At 42.4% G+C, this 14,644-nt stretch overlaps 2 long non-coding RNA genes across 2 annotated transcripts in view; one reads left to right on the forward strand and one right to left on the reverse strand.

Moving 5' to 3' along the window:
- LOC123349237 overlaps positions 1 to 14,644 on the reverse strand; it is a 33,408-nt gene that overhangs the window by 2,642 nt on the left and 16,122 nt on the right. The window lies entirely within an intron of this gene.
- LOC123349239 lies at positions 1,468 to 12,063 on the forward strand. The gene is made up of 3 exons (XR_006573432.1): positions 1,468 to 1,620; positions 9,751 to 9,930; positions 11,647 to 12,063. It is a non-coding gene; the product is annotated as an uncharacterized LOC123349239 (long non-coding RNA).

The raw sequence follows: 14,644 nt of genomic DNA on the forward strand, positions 1-14,644 counted from the left end.
CTAATTTAAAAAAAAGTTGCATTTGAAGGATGTAGCAACCCACATATGGGTAATCTTAACTCTTAGACCAACAGCTCAAACCAATAACAAATGGACAGTCAATGACATTTTGAAAGAAAACTGATAACAGGAAACACTTTAGTACACAGTTAGCCTGTGGATGCCATTGCTACATAGCTGAAGGCAAGAGTGTAGTACAATCCACAAGGGGATTACATATCTGTGAACATTACCAGAATATCCAGAGTTGTAATAGTAAATATTAAAACTACCCAACACAATTGAGCTTGATATAAACCCTCATGCTTCAGGGTTTGAGCCAGCCTCTCTAACTACAGAAGGTTAGAGACAAATTTTCCCTGGGGGCACATTATCCTACAGCTTTCCACTGCAGGGCTTCTTGTACCATCCTCTAAAGGTAGAAATGGCTATTATAGAAGACAGGATAATAGACTACATGGACAACTGGTCTGATCCAGTATGACAATCCCTACATTTCCTATGTAAAAGATCTTTGGTAAGTACAATAAGCCATTTTGAATAATTCTAGCACAGGGATCAGCAACCTTTCAGAAGTGGTGTGCCGAGTCTTCATTTATTCACTCTAATTTAAGGCTTTGCATGCCAGTAATACATTTTAATGTTTTTAGAAGGTCTCTTTCTAGAAGTCTATAATATTTAACTAAACTATTGTTGCATGTAAAGTAAATAAGGTTTTTAAAACATTTAAGAAGCTTCATTTAAAATTAAATTAAAATGCAGAGCCCCCCGGACTGGTGGCCAGCACCCGGGCAGTGTGAGTGCCACTGAAAATCAGCTATCATGCCGCCTTTGGCATGCGTGCCATAGGTTGCCTACCCCTGTTCTAGCAGATTGTGCTATTTGATTTTTTGTTGCTTTATTTTCTTCTGAAATTCATTTCAGCCACAAATACACTGGTAAACAGATGAAAATTAATTGAGTTATCTAAGGAAGCTCTGGGGCTGCATCTATCATAGTAAATGTAAAAACAAGCTTCATGCAAATGCCTTACTATATCAGAGAGGATTATCTACTTATTGTCAACCTTCCTGAAGAGTCTGTTTACTTACAGCTGATACTTACAGTATCATGGCTCATTATTATAGGGAAGAATCAGTTTATTAACTTTTTAGGCTGTGGCTTGGAGCAATATAATATTTACTTTGTATGCTGTGTAAAACTCTTATTTAAAGCTGCCTTATGCAAATACTTAGCAGGTTAAAAGTTTTTTTTTTTAGATCTTTATTACAAAATATGTTGATACTTTAACATAAAGGCAAATTAGAAACCTAGAGTAAATATTATATGAATGCACTAAATTAATTTGCCTTCTATGCATGATAATGACCAGGGTTGCAGTTTTTCAACATTCTAGTTAATATATTTGTCACATCAGAACCTGTGTATATCTGTTTTCCAGATTAGCTAATCAGTTTTACACACCAGTCCAAAGAAGTAGAGATGATACGATGAACATGATCCAATATTACCTCACTTTCACCTCCCTGCACCAGCTTCACATCTATTTGTGACCAGGAAGGCTGGCAAAATGTTATCCTGCGGCACCCCAGTTCCCAGGCAAGAAAACCTTGAAGGCGGGTGAGTAATCACCATCTTTTTAGTCTTCTAAGCAAGACAGTAAATGAAATGAGGAAACTATGTGGACAGCACCTTGTGTATAACAATAGCAAAGGCAGCAAAGAGATCTAAAAGATACAGAATGAACACTTTGGTCCTTACTGACTATGCAAGAGAAGTCACTGACACTCTAGTCTCTGAACTGTATCAAGACTGAGGTCAAGGAAATCTGAGAGTGCTGGATATTGGCAAGGTTAATTAGACACCACCTTCTCTGTTATAACCTTCCCTAAAAGGAAGGTTACAGACCAAACAGTAATTGGCAAGACCATTAATAACTTTTCTTAAGCTTAATGACCACTCATTTTCACCTAATAGGAGGAGCATGGGTCAAGCTCATGGTGACCTGAAGCACCTCCCAGATTCCCCACATCTTTAGTGAATGTCACCGGCATAAACTCATAGAGAGGCCACTCTGTAGTTATCCCCTCCAGAACTGGCCATGGAAACCAAGAGCTGCTCCTCACGTTCTTCAACCTTCATCAGGCTAGACTGGGCATCAATTTAGCCTTAGCCCAGGGCCTCAGAAGTGGTTAATCTACCTCTGGTTGGGAGTGCTAAATAGGGGGGAAATGCATGGATTCAGTCAACTAATAATTATATTTGCCTTCCCCATATTTTAGGAAGCCTTCTCTTACCACAGTCTCATAAACAGAAGGCTGAAAACACCATATAGATAAGTTAACACCTTATGCTTCCCTCTGATACAAATAGTGCAACATACTGTCAAAAAGTAGGGTAGCTCCTGCAGCCAGAAGAGAATTTAAGCTAGGAAACTTGGCATTTGAAACTCCATGTCAGAGGAAGCTCGGATTCAGAAATGGACAGAGCAGCAAATGAGAGAAACAATAGTTGAGGTAATATCATTTATTGGACCAACTTCTGCAGGTGGAATGCACAAATGAGTGACCTGAAAAGAGCTCTGTGTAGTTCAAAAGCTCCTGGAAGTAACACGTCTACAAAACACCATAAACAGCTATGGAAGAGTAGCAAATGGCAGTGTAGAGTGCACAGACTGCTAGAGACAGCTATATGCTAGGGTGGGAGACGCGGTCTTGCTTGGGAGAAAGATTTAGATAGCGGGGAAGCATTCACTATACCGGAGAAAGCTGGATTGAGAAAAAGTGTGTGTTAGTGACTGAACTTTTGGTGGATACATGCTCAACTTAGTCTTTATTCCATCCTGCCTCCAGAGTTGAAAAATGCCTAGTTAGTGCAATTAATACTGCTGTGTCTTCCAACAAGCCTTTTAATATAATCATACTGCTTTTAGCTGGAAAGGAATGACAAGAAAAATGAAGTAACATCAAAATACTCAACTTCACACAGTGAAGTCTTTTCATATGTACTTGTGGCGTGCCCAATACAACAAGGCTTTTGGGCACTACCAAACTACAAATAATAATTAACAATAATATAATAACCAATAATTAAAGGGATACTAAATAAAAACTTACAATAAATTAAACAGAAATTAAACAAGAAATTAAAAGGTACAGTGACTAGAGTGAAATCCCTGCAAGCTGCAAGGACGCTTTTCAAAGACACCATAATAGAGGCCCAACTTAAATGTATACCCCAAATTAAAAAACACAGTAAAAGAACTAAAAAAGAGCCACCGTGGCTTAACAACCATGTAAAATAAACAGTGAGAGATAAAAAGGCATCTTTTAAAAAGTGGAAGTCAAATCCTAGCGAGGTAAATAGAAAGGAGCATAAACACTGCCAAATTAAGTGTAAAAATGTAATAAGAAAAGCCAAAAAGGAGTTTGAAGAACAGCTAACCAAAAACTCAGAAGGTAATAACAAAATGTTTTTTAAGTACATCAGAAGCAGGAAGCCTGCTAAACAACCAGTGGGGCCCCTGGACGATCAAGATACAAAAGGAGCACTTAAAGACGATAAAGTAATTGCAGAGAAACTAAATGAATTCTTTGCTTCAGTCTTCACAACTGAGGATGTTAGGGAGATTCCCAAACCTGAGCCGTCCTTTGTAGGTGACAAATCTGAGGAATTGTCACATACTGAAGTGTCACTAGAGGAGGTTTTGGAATTAATTGATAAACTTAACTGTAACAAGTCACGGGGACCAGATGGCATTCACCCAAGAGTTCTGAAAGAACTCAAATGTGAAATTGCGGAACTATTAACTATGGTTTGTAACCTGTCCTCAGGGGCGGCTCTAGGATTTCCGCCGCCCCAAGCAGGGCAGCATGCCGCGGGGGGCGCTCTAGCGGTCGCCGGTCCCGCGGCTCCGGTGGACCTCCCACAGACGTGCCTGTGGAGGGTCTGCTGGCCCCGTGGCTCTGGTGAACCTCCCGCAGGCATGCCTGCAGATGCTCCACCGGAGCCGCGGGACCAGCGGCCCCTCCGCAGGCATGCCTGCGGGAGGTCCGCCGGAGCCGCCTGCCGCCCTCCCGCTGGGATGCCGCCCCAAGCGTGCGCTTGGCGCGCTGGGGTCTGGAGCCAGCCCTGCCTGTCCTTTAAATCAGCTTCTGTACCCAATGACTGGAAGATAGCTAATGTAATGCCAGTATTTAAAAAGGTCTCTAGAGGTGATCCCGGAAATTACAGACCGGTAAGTCTAACGTCAGTACTGAGCAAATTAGTTGAAACAACAGTAAAGAATAAAATTGTCAGACACACAGAAGAATATAAATTGTTGAGCAATAGTCAACCTGGTTTCTGTAAAGGGAAATCATGTCTTACTAATCTATTAGAGTTCTTTGAAGGGGTCAACAAACATGTGGACAAGGGGGATTCAATGGACATAGTGTACTTAGATTTCCAGAAAGCCTTTGACAAGGTCCCTCACCAAAGGCTTTCACGTAAATTAAGTTGTCATGGAATAAGAGGGAAGATCCTTTCATGGATTGAGAACTGGTTAAAAAAGACAGGGAACAAAGAGTAGGAATTAATAGTAAATTCTCAGAATGGAGAGGGGTAACTAGTGGTGTTCCCCAAGGGTCAGTCCTAGGACCAATTCCATACAACTCATTCATAAATGATCTGGAGAAAGGGGTAAACGGTGAGGTGGCAAAGTTTGCAAATGATACTAAACTGCTCAAGATAGTTAAGACCAAAGCAGACTGTGAAGAGCTACAAAAAGATCTCACAAAACTAAGTGATTGGGCAACAAAATGGCAAATGCAATTTAATGTGGATAAATGTAAAGTAATGGACATTGGAAAAAATAACCCCAACTATACATACAATATGATGGGGGCTAATGTAGCTACAACTAATCAGGAAAGAGATCTTGGAGTCATCGTAGATAATTCTCTGAAGACGTCCACGCAGTGTGCAGCAGCAGTCAAAAAAGCAAAAAGAACAGGAGTTCTTGTGGCACCGTAGAGACTAACAAATTTATTTAAGCATAAGCTTTCGTGGGCTACAGCCCACTTCATCAGATGCATGCAGTGGAAAATATAGTAGGAATATATATATATATATATACACACGCAGAGAACATGAAACAATGGGTGTTACCATACACACACTAATGAGAATGATCAATTAAGATGAGCTATTACCAGCAGGAGAGAAAAATCTTTTTCTAGTGGTAATCAAAATGGTCCATTTGGTCTGACCCAGTATGGCCATTCTTATGTTAAGCCATTCTCTTTGGGATCAAGTCTGCAAGCTGAGAGAGAGCGCATGTGACTTTCTCTCTTTGAACCCTTTAGGCCAGAGGTGGACAAACTACATCTGGCCTGCGGGACCCTCCTGCCCGGCCCCTGAGCTCCTAGCCCAGGAGGCTACCCCCAGCCGCTCCTCTGCTGTTCCCCCTCCCCCGCAGCCTCAGCTCACTGCACCACCGACGCAATGCTCTGGGCAGCAGGGCTGCGAGCTCTTGCTGGGCAGTGCAGCTGCATAGCCGTGGCCTGTCCTGGTGCTCTGTGCTGGGCGGTGGTGTGGCTGGCTCCAGCCGGGCTGCGCGGCTGCCTGTCCTGGTGCTCTGAGCGGTATGGCTGTAGTGCCACCAGCCACCAGTGCTCCAGGCAGTGTGGTAAGGGGGCAGAGAGCAGGGGGGTTGGATAGAGGGCAGGGGAGTTTGGGGTGGTGGTCAGGGGGCAGGGGTATGGATAGGGGTCAGGGCGGTCAGAGGGTGGGGAACAGTGGGGTTGAATGGGGGCAGGGGTTCCAAGGGGGCAGTCAGAAATGAGAGGAGGGGTTGGATGGGGTGGTGGAGGGCAGTCAGGGGACAGGGAGGAGTGGCTGGGGCAGGGGTCCCGGGGGGCCGTCAGGGGACAGGGAATGGAGGGGTTGGATGGGGCAGGAGTCCTGGGGGGGGCTGTCAGGGGTGAGAAGCAGGGGGAGTCAGCTAGGGGCAGGGACCGGGCCACATCTGGCTGTTTGGGGAGGCACAGCCTCCCCTATCCAGCCCTCATACAATTTTGGAAACCCGATGTGGCCCTCAGGCCAAAAAGTTTGCCCACCCCTGCTTTAGGCCTATGTTTCCTGTTTAAGTGAGTTTGTCTGTTTCACTAGTTTAAAATAGAAGGATCCTCCCTTTCCATGCTGGGTGCATTTTAATTAGATTTGGAAGCATTTTCTCCACTCTTGCTGAGAATCCAAAAACCTCCTTTGTTTGCAAACTGCATTGTGAGCTCTTCAGTAAATCAATCTCCATTATTATCATTACTTACTTATTATATTTACTGCAGTGGCACCCAAAGGATCTAATCAGGATCCCATTGTGTTAGGCACTGTGCAAACATATAGAAATTCAGAGTGCTTGCCTTAAACAACTTAAATTTTGTGCTAATCTGAGGCTTGGTCTACACTTGAAAGTTTTGCCAGCGCAGCTATATCAGTTATGAGTGTGAAAAAAACCCCCACATAGATCTTGAGGGAAAAGTCCTGGTGTAAGCACAGTTATACTGACAAAGTCCTTTTGCCAGTATAGCTTACTGCATTCAGTTAACTGGTATAAGCCAAAAGTACTTGTCTTGCTTATCTATTTTAGACACCACAAATCCTGCATCTTGGCAGGGGGTTAAACTAGATGATTTGTGGTCCCTTCTATCCCTGTGGTTCTATGATTCTATGGGATAAGCAGTGTCTTCATAAGGAGGATTTGCCTGTATATTTACACCAGCAAACCCTTGCTACTTGCAGATGATACCCGACTTTCATGCCAATTGTCTGAATTTAAATAGTTCACATGCCAAGATTTGAACCATTATACCTCAGTCAGTCAGAGCTTAACCCATCCTTTCAAGTTTTCCAAACTCAAAAGGATTACTTTTATGCAAAATATTTGCAGAGAAATCTTAGATACTGATCCTGCAATAAGCTCTGAGCACGAGCAGGCAGAAAAATCAGGGTAATCTAATGGTGCTCTCCCGGAGCCTAGGGCGTTCTCCTGCATGGTGCTTATTGCTGGATCAGGCCCTTGTTCTGTCACTCCATTCTGTGTTCAGTGACTGTTTAAGAGGCGCATTACTGGTCATGAACAGTGCGACTTCCTACACTCCTTTATTACACATGTTTTGGTGGAGGTTGGCTTCACCTGCACTGACCTGTACCGCCACTTGGAACTTTTTTCTCAAATCAATTTTCCATTTTTGATTTTTTTCATGAAATTGTGTTGATTGCAACAAAATTTCCTATGGAAAAAAATTGAAATGATATATCATATAAAAACAAAACTCAATAAACTAATATACAATTTGACTGCTATGTCATAATATGACACATCAATAGTAGTATTAATGCATAGTATGACTTACCACGATGATGGGATATCATATTATGCACTAGCACTGAGATGTCATAACTTGATGTAAAAATAATATACAATGAAAAGAACAGAATAAAATACATTTCAAAACAAAAGTTATGTTTTGAAATGAAATGTCATTTTTTCTGAAACAATATTTTCAAAATATTTTGTTTTGAATTTCCATTTTTCAGGAGATTTTAAAAAATATTTGTTTTTGACATGTCAAAATTTTTCACAAAATGAAAATTCCAATTTTTGACCAACTTTATTGATTGGTACAAAATGGGGAGAATGCAGCCTGTAAGAGCCAAATGTCTTTTAGTACTTCAGAGATACAAATTATGTGAGGTAATACCTTTTATGGGACCAATTTTTTGCTGGTGAGAGATACAAACTTTTGAGCTTACACAGATATTACCTCACTCGCTTGTCTCTCTAATATCCTGGGACCAACACTGCATACATTTATGTCCTTCAGTCATTAACATCAATCTTTGTTCATCCCAACTATTCATGCTGTAATAGAGAAGCAAACCCAGTTCTGTAATATCTTTTTGTATAATTTAGGCCAGTATAAGGCATTAAGTAATTTTTAGCTCATTGATTGATATGCAAACAGGTAAAATTCTTTCTGAAGCTGACATCAAAGGTAAAGCTAGATCAAAAATGTTTAAAGGAAAAAACCCACAGATAAGCTACTAAAAAATGCAACAAAGTGGCCAGTAAGTGGTTGAGAAAGTTAAAGGATAGATAACATTGGTATGCTAATGTAAAGTTGTTTACTTGAGGAAATACAAACACATCAAATTGTCTGAAGATGCTATTAAAGCTCATGAATTCCTTTCTCAGATGAGAAACAGATTTCTATTGGAATGTAAATATATATTCATGAGAGGACTCAGTTTGTGAGAAGAATTTTGCCATTAATAACATTGTTTGCATTCGAGATATAATAGGCTGGCACCCCTACAATGAAATAAAGGTTGGTTTCCATCATGTGAGGAGGTGAATATTCATAGCTCTCTTTTCAGAGGTATATTTATCTTAACAGTTCAACAAAGACATTCCTTATCTCTGTCTGTTTGTAAAAAATCAGAGATGTTCCATAATCCATTTTTGTCTTTCCTTGGAGCCAAGAACAAAGAGCATCTCAATTATTATTTTCTATCGGCATAGATTTCATCTGCGGTTGGAGGCAAAGGAAAGTTTTCACAAAACTAAGATACATAGTATTTATCTAACACCTAAAGAGTTGAAAAAACATTTTTTCAGGAAAAGAAAAGTGGGGGCTCTGGGCACAGGCTTCCTGCAGAGAATAATGTCTCATGTGAACAGAGTATCAGGTATGAAAAGGAACATCATGTCCTGAGCTGCCTAAAGAGAACTCTGGCTCCCTTATTTTAATTTTTAATAAGTTTTGGAATACCAGTGAATATTAGACAATATTCAAAAAGGGCATGCAAAGTGACTCAGGTAACTACATGCCAGTTAGCCTAACATCAGTTCTGGGCAAAATAATGGAAATTCTCATATGGGATTCAATTGATAACAAATTCATTAACATAGAACATTATAAAACATTAAATAGATTAAGAAGTCGACTACTTTTGGGGGTCTGTCAGATAGCAACAATCAGGAATCATCATCAAATGGGAATGTTTCTAGTGGGGTTTCAGAGGGATTGTTATGGGTTTTTAGGCCTGGCATTATTCAATGTTTTCACCAGTAATCTGAAAGTAAATATAAAATCACTGCTGATAAAATTTTCAAATGACACAAATATTGCTGGAGTGGTAAATAACGATGATGACAGGGCATTCAGACAGAGCGATGTGGATCTCTTGGTAGCCTGGGCCCATTCATACAGGATGTGTTTTGATACAGACAAATGCAAAGTTGTACATACAGGAACAAGGAAGGCAGGCCATACCTACAGAATGGGGGGCTGTGTCCTGGACACCAGTGACTCTGAAAAAGATTTAAGGGTCATAGCAAATCAGCAACTCAACATAAACTCCCAATGCGATGCTGTGGCAAAGAGGTTAAAGAAATCCTGGGATGTATAAACAAAGGAGTAGTGAGTTGGAATAGGGAGGTTATTTTATCTTTGTAGATGGTACTGGTGAGAGTAATATTGGAATACTGTTTACAATTCTGGTGTTCATGTTTTTAAAAAGATGTTAGAAATTGGGAAGGGTGTAGAAAAGAGCCACAAAAATGATTCAAGGGCTGAATAACATGCCTTGCAGTGAGAGATTTAAAGAGCGTAATCTGTTCAGTTTATCAAAAAGTAGAGTAACGGGTGACTTGATTACTGTTCCCTGGGGAGAGAATACTGGGTACTAAAGGGCTCTTTGTTTTAGCAGAGAAAAGCGTAACAAGAACTAAGGGCTGAAAGCTGAAGCCAGACAAATTCAAATTAGAAATTAGACAACACATTTCTAACAGTGAGGATGATTAACCATTGGAACAAACAACCAAGGGAACTGTGGATTTTCCATTTCCTGATGTCTTCAAATCAAGCCTGGATCCCCATGTTTAAGGTAAGCTTTTGTCAAACACAAGTCATTGGGCTCAGTATAGAGATAATGGGGTAAAATTGAATGCCCTGTGATATACTTTAGGTCAGAATAAATTAGGTAAACTCTGTGAACCTATGAAGATGATGACACTTTGTGATGAGGTGTCCACCCCACATTGGCCAGTGACAGATTAGTAGAGCCCTTGGGAGCCTACATGAAAAGCAGCCAATAGGAGAGAGGCTGTGAGGAGCAGCCAGTCAGGGCCCAGCAGGCCCATATAAGAAGTGCCTCAGATTAGAGCAGGGTCAGTAGCTGCCTGGAGCTTGAGGATGGAGGGTTGTGCCTGGAGTTGGCTGCAACCCTGTAGCACCTTGGACAGGGCAGCGTAGGCAGGAACATGGAGAGAAAAGGAGCTCCGGACAGGCTGCTGAGACTGAGGAGGGTGTTGTGGCCATGGGGAAGTGGCCCGGGGAAATGCAGAGATAGTAGAGGCAAAGGAGCGCAATAAGTGACTGTGGTTTGGAGGGTGCCTAGGCCAGGACCCAGAGTAGTGAGCAGGCCTGCATCCCTCCCCCACCACTTGTCACTGGGGAAGTAGCAGGAGTAGGAGCTAAACTCCCCTGGAAGGGGGGAACACAGATAGTGACACGGCTGGAGGGCTGAGCCACGAAGAAGACACTGGTTCCTGACACTATGAGAGTGGTTGCAGTTGGACTGTGGATAAGGAGTGATGGGGTGCAGACCACAGTCAGAGGGTGTCAGCCTCAAGCTAATCCCCAGAACTGCCAGAAGGAGGCACAAGTTTGGCAGTGAATGACATGCTCTGTTACACATTTCTGTTGATGGGAGAACTTGAAGCATGCATTAAATAATATGGGGTGAAGTAAATAAGCATTCATGTAACTGCTAAATATTTTCCTGGATTGGGAAATCTGAAATATATCACTTGATGGAATTGTTTTTGAAAATGGAATGACATAAGCAAAATGTCTGCTAAAGAAAGGATGGCTGTTTCTTGTAGATAGCAATTATCATGGTCTATTATCTGACAAATGGAAAAATGGTATCAACTTTGGGCATGCCCAGTTATCACACTGCTGACTGACATGGCCATCAGTCCATGCAGGTGAAGGTTCTGCCTTTAGGGCACTCAGACCCACTGGAGGTGGTATGGAGAGGCTGGAGCCCCATTAGCCAAAATTCCTCCTGGGTGCTCCACAGTTGCTCGTACTGGAGTGGTAAAACCAGAGGTGCTGACTTTCTAATGCGCCGGGGAGTTGCTTGATCCCCACTGTGTCCCAGCCCCCGCACACTCCACCCCTTCCCCCAAGGCCCCGGCCCTGCCCCGCCTCTTCCTGCTTCATTCTGCCCCCTCCCCTGTGCATGCTGCACTCTTGCTCCTCCCCAGCACCTCCTGCACACTGCGGAACAGCTGATTGTGGCGGGTGGGAGGTGCTGGGAGGGAGGTGCTGATTGGCTGGGCCCTCCAGCAGGAGGGAGGCGTTGGGCGGGGGAAGGGAGACCTGATGGGGCGCTGCTGGTGGGTGCTCAACACCCACCATTTTTTCCTGTGGGTGCTCCAGCCCCAGAGTCAGCACCTATAGGCAGAACTGTTAGTTTGGGGGATGGTGGAGCTTGATCCTTGTTTTGTACCCAGCCAGTTCTGTGGGCCAATGTATGTGGAGGTGTGATAAACAGAACCAGCACTATGCACTCACCTTGCTTCTCCCTTGCCAGATAGCCGATACCCAGAGGAGTGCTAGGAGGAGGGCCAAGGGGATTTTGGTCGGCCCCAGTGAGGTGAGTGCCTTGCTCTTTTCTTTCTCTCAACTCCATGGCAAAAGCCAACTAGCATCTAGCCAAGGTCTCTATTACAGACACAATTATAAAACTACTTCTGCCCCAATACAATTCCTGTAGAATTGAAAAAGAACTAGAAACCAATACTACAGGAGTGGGTAATAGATATCCAGTGAGAGAGCAGAGCAATTTCCTCTGATCAGACAGAAAGAGAAACTAGATGAATACTTTTGAAACTAAATATTGTGCACAGATTTCACTGGACTCGCTCCAGGCTTTTCAATAAGAGACTGCTGCCGAATGACCAATGTTCAGGCTACACCGTAGAAGGAGCAGCAGGACAATATGCACATGTATGGTCCTGTAACAAGTTTGCTAACTTTTAGCAGTAAATGTCTTAATAGTGTCTGATATTCTGAGGCAGAATATGGCATGAGCATTACAGATAGCAATTTGAATGATTTGGCGGGGAGAATGGCTGCCTCCAATCCCAATTCTAAATAGCTAATTAATTACTGTGCTGCAAGTGCTTGATTCACAAGAGTGGAAATGTGCAGTCACCTGTGGTGGTTGATTTTTATTCCAGAGACAGCAGCTTTTCAGCCAAATATTGATTCCCCTTTGCAAAAGACTACCAGGGTTGCACTTAAATCCTATTTCGAGGACTTCAGTGGTATGGACAAGCAGTGGCACAGGTGTAAATTTCATCCTGACATGTAACATGGTTACAAGGGGCTTGTAAGCCCCAGTGGGCTCTGTAAACAGGCTCTGCACCAGGCTTGGCGGTTCCTGAAGATAACGGGGCCCAGTGTAATCAACTATGGGAAGCATCTCTGTTTCTACTGGGTTAATATATTGCTCTTTTAAGCTGCTTTCACTGGTTGTTTAACCCTGAAACAAGCATTTTCATACTTTTCCCTGTGCTGCTCCTTATGCTTGGGAGGAGCTACCACTAAACACTTGCAAAACTTACTCACTGTCCTCCTTCAAATTCCTTCTTAAAAGCCTCCTTTCCCACAATGCCAACAAAAAAACTGACAACAGTTGCTGGTGTGCTAAGACCACTCCACGTAAAACTGACCAGTGTTGTCTTATTTTTGACTTGTGCTTCCTTCTCCATCTCCACCTGTTCTGTCTTGTCTTATACTTAGATTGTAAATTCTTTGGGGGCAAGGACTTTTTGTTTTGTGTTTGTACAGCACTTAGCACAATGCTCCATGCTGGAACTTCTAGGTACTACTGCATATAAAAAATAATAATATAATTCTGCAGGTTGGGTCATTCTCAGGGAGTGTCTTTGATCTATGGGAGGTGCTGGTGGGCCTGATAGCCACCTTCCATTCAGGCTAAATGAGGAGCATGTAAATGCCCCGTTGTTTAGTAATAGCTGAAACAATAAAAGTCACCGCCCAAATCACAGACCAGCAGTAGGAGTTGAGCGATGTGATCTAAGGAAGTTTCCCTGTGGTCTGAATGCAAATAGAGGGACTTGGGTATTTTTTGGTGGAGCTGTGTGTGTCTGTGTGTCAGAAGTGGCAGAAAGGACACCGGAGAAAGCCAAAGAGACAGCAAGAGAAACAATTGCAGCATTACCCTGACAGAAAGCCGAGAGATATTTTTGGACAGAGTACTCTCTGAATAGAGGCATGGCAATGTAAGCAAAGAAACTGTGTCCTGTTGTTACCTTCTGTGTTCAAGGAAATAGGACTTGGTGTACATTCTTTGTAAATACATAGGATTTGGATCAAAGAAATAACTGACTTCATCATCAATTTCTCATCCTAAGAGAAACCACCCATAAGACCTTGAATATTGGCTATCAGCTAGGGCTAAAAAGGGGTAGTAATAACAGAGAATTGAGGTTGTTATGTTGGAAACTAGCCTTGAAATAACTAGCTTCTTTTATTCTGAGTAAAGGATACTTCATTTGTTTTGGACTCCAAACTCCCTCGTTCTGAGGAAAAGCCTCAAGTTTAATATATTATTATTAGAGACAACTAAAGGTTTGTTCATATTTGCTAGAAGCACATGTTGTTAATCTGGTTGATTTTTTTTTTAATGGAAACAAATATTTTGAAGTGATTAATTTACAGGGAAGGAACATAATTCAGCATGTTTCTGAGATTCCCAAAGTAAATAAAACAGACCTAGTAAAGGCCAGCACTGTCATATTAATAATTGATGTTTGGCTGCCTCCTATCTATTCATTGTGCTTTCTAAAAGTCCAATTAGAGCTGACTTACAGTGGTCAATAAAGCAGTAACATTTAGATCCAAAGAAGACAAACACAGGCATATTTTGTAAAGAGGATGCTTTTGGTGCATGTGACAAACTAACCTAATCAAAGGAAATTTTAAATCAGGGCAGTAGGGATTAGTCTAAACATGAGATAACGATTTCAAACAGATTATCTTTTTAACCAAGGCCATGGCTTAACAGTTTCCACTCTAGTGAAAGCATCAGTGGCAGTTCTCTGACCCTTCCTCCAAAGCAGCTGAGCATGCCGTAGTGAATGGATGGAAAAGTAGTGTGGGTGGAATGAAGAGTAGTCATCATCGGAAAGTTGGGAGGCAGATTTGGCCTCGGGGTTTTAGAGACGAGCAAATGAGATTTGTCAGCTTAGAGCAGAAGGATGGAAAGAAGTGTCCTTGTGTCCCATCTGCAGAGAAAGTGGAGTCTGGTATAGAAAAGGGATCCTGACAGAGTGTTAAGAATCAGAGTCATAGAGTTTTACAGCCAGAAGGGACCATCAGATCCTCTAATTTGACCTCCTGTATATCACAAGCCACCAACACCACCCAGCATCCTCACACTAACCCTAACAGTCAAATTTAGGCCAAAGTATTATGCCCTTAGGGGACTAGACTAGGTGTGACAGGCAGAGATTAGGAGGGACCAAGGCTAACCAAATGTCTCGCTCTGAAGAGAGATGGCC

This window comes from Mauremys mutica, chromosome 14 (assembly GCF_020497125.1).
Source record: "Mauremys mutica isolate MM-2020 ecotype Southern chromosome 14, ASM2049712v1, whole genome shotgun sequence".
In the NCBI taxonomy this organism is placed as follows: Eukaryota; Metazoa; Chordata; order Testudines; family Geoemydidae; genus Mauremys; species Mauremys mutica.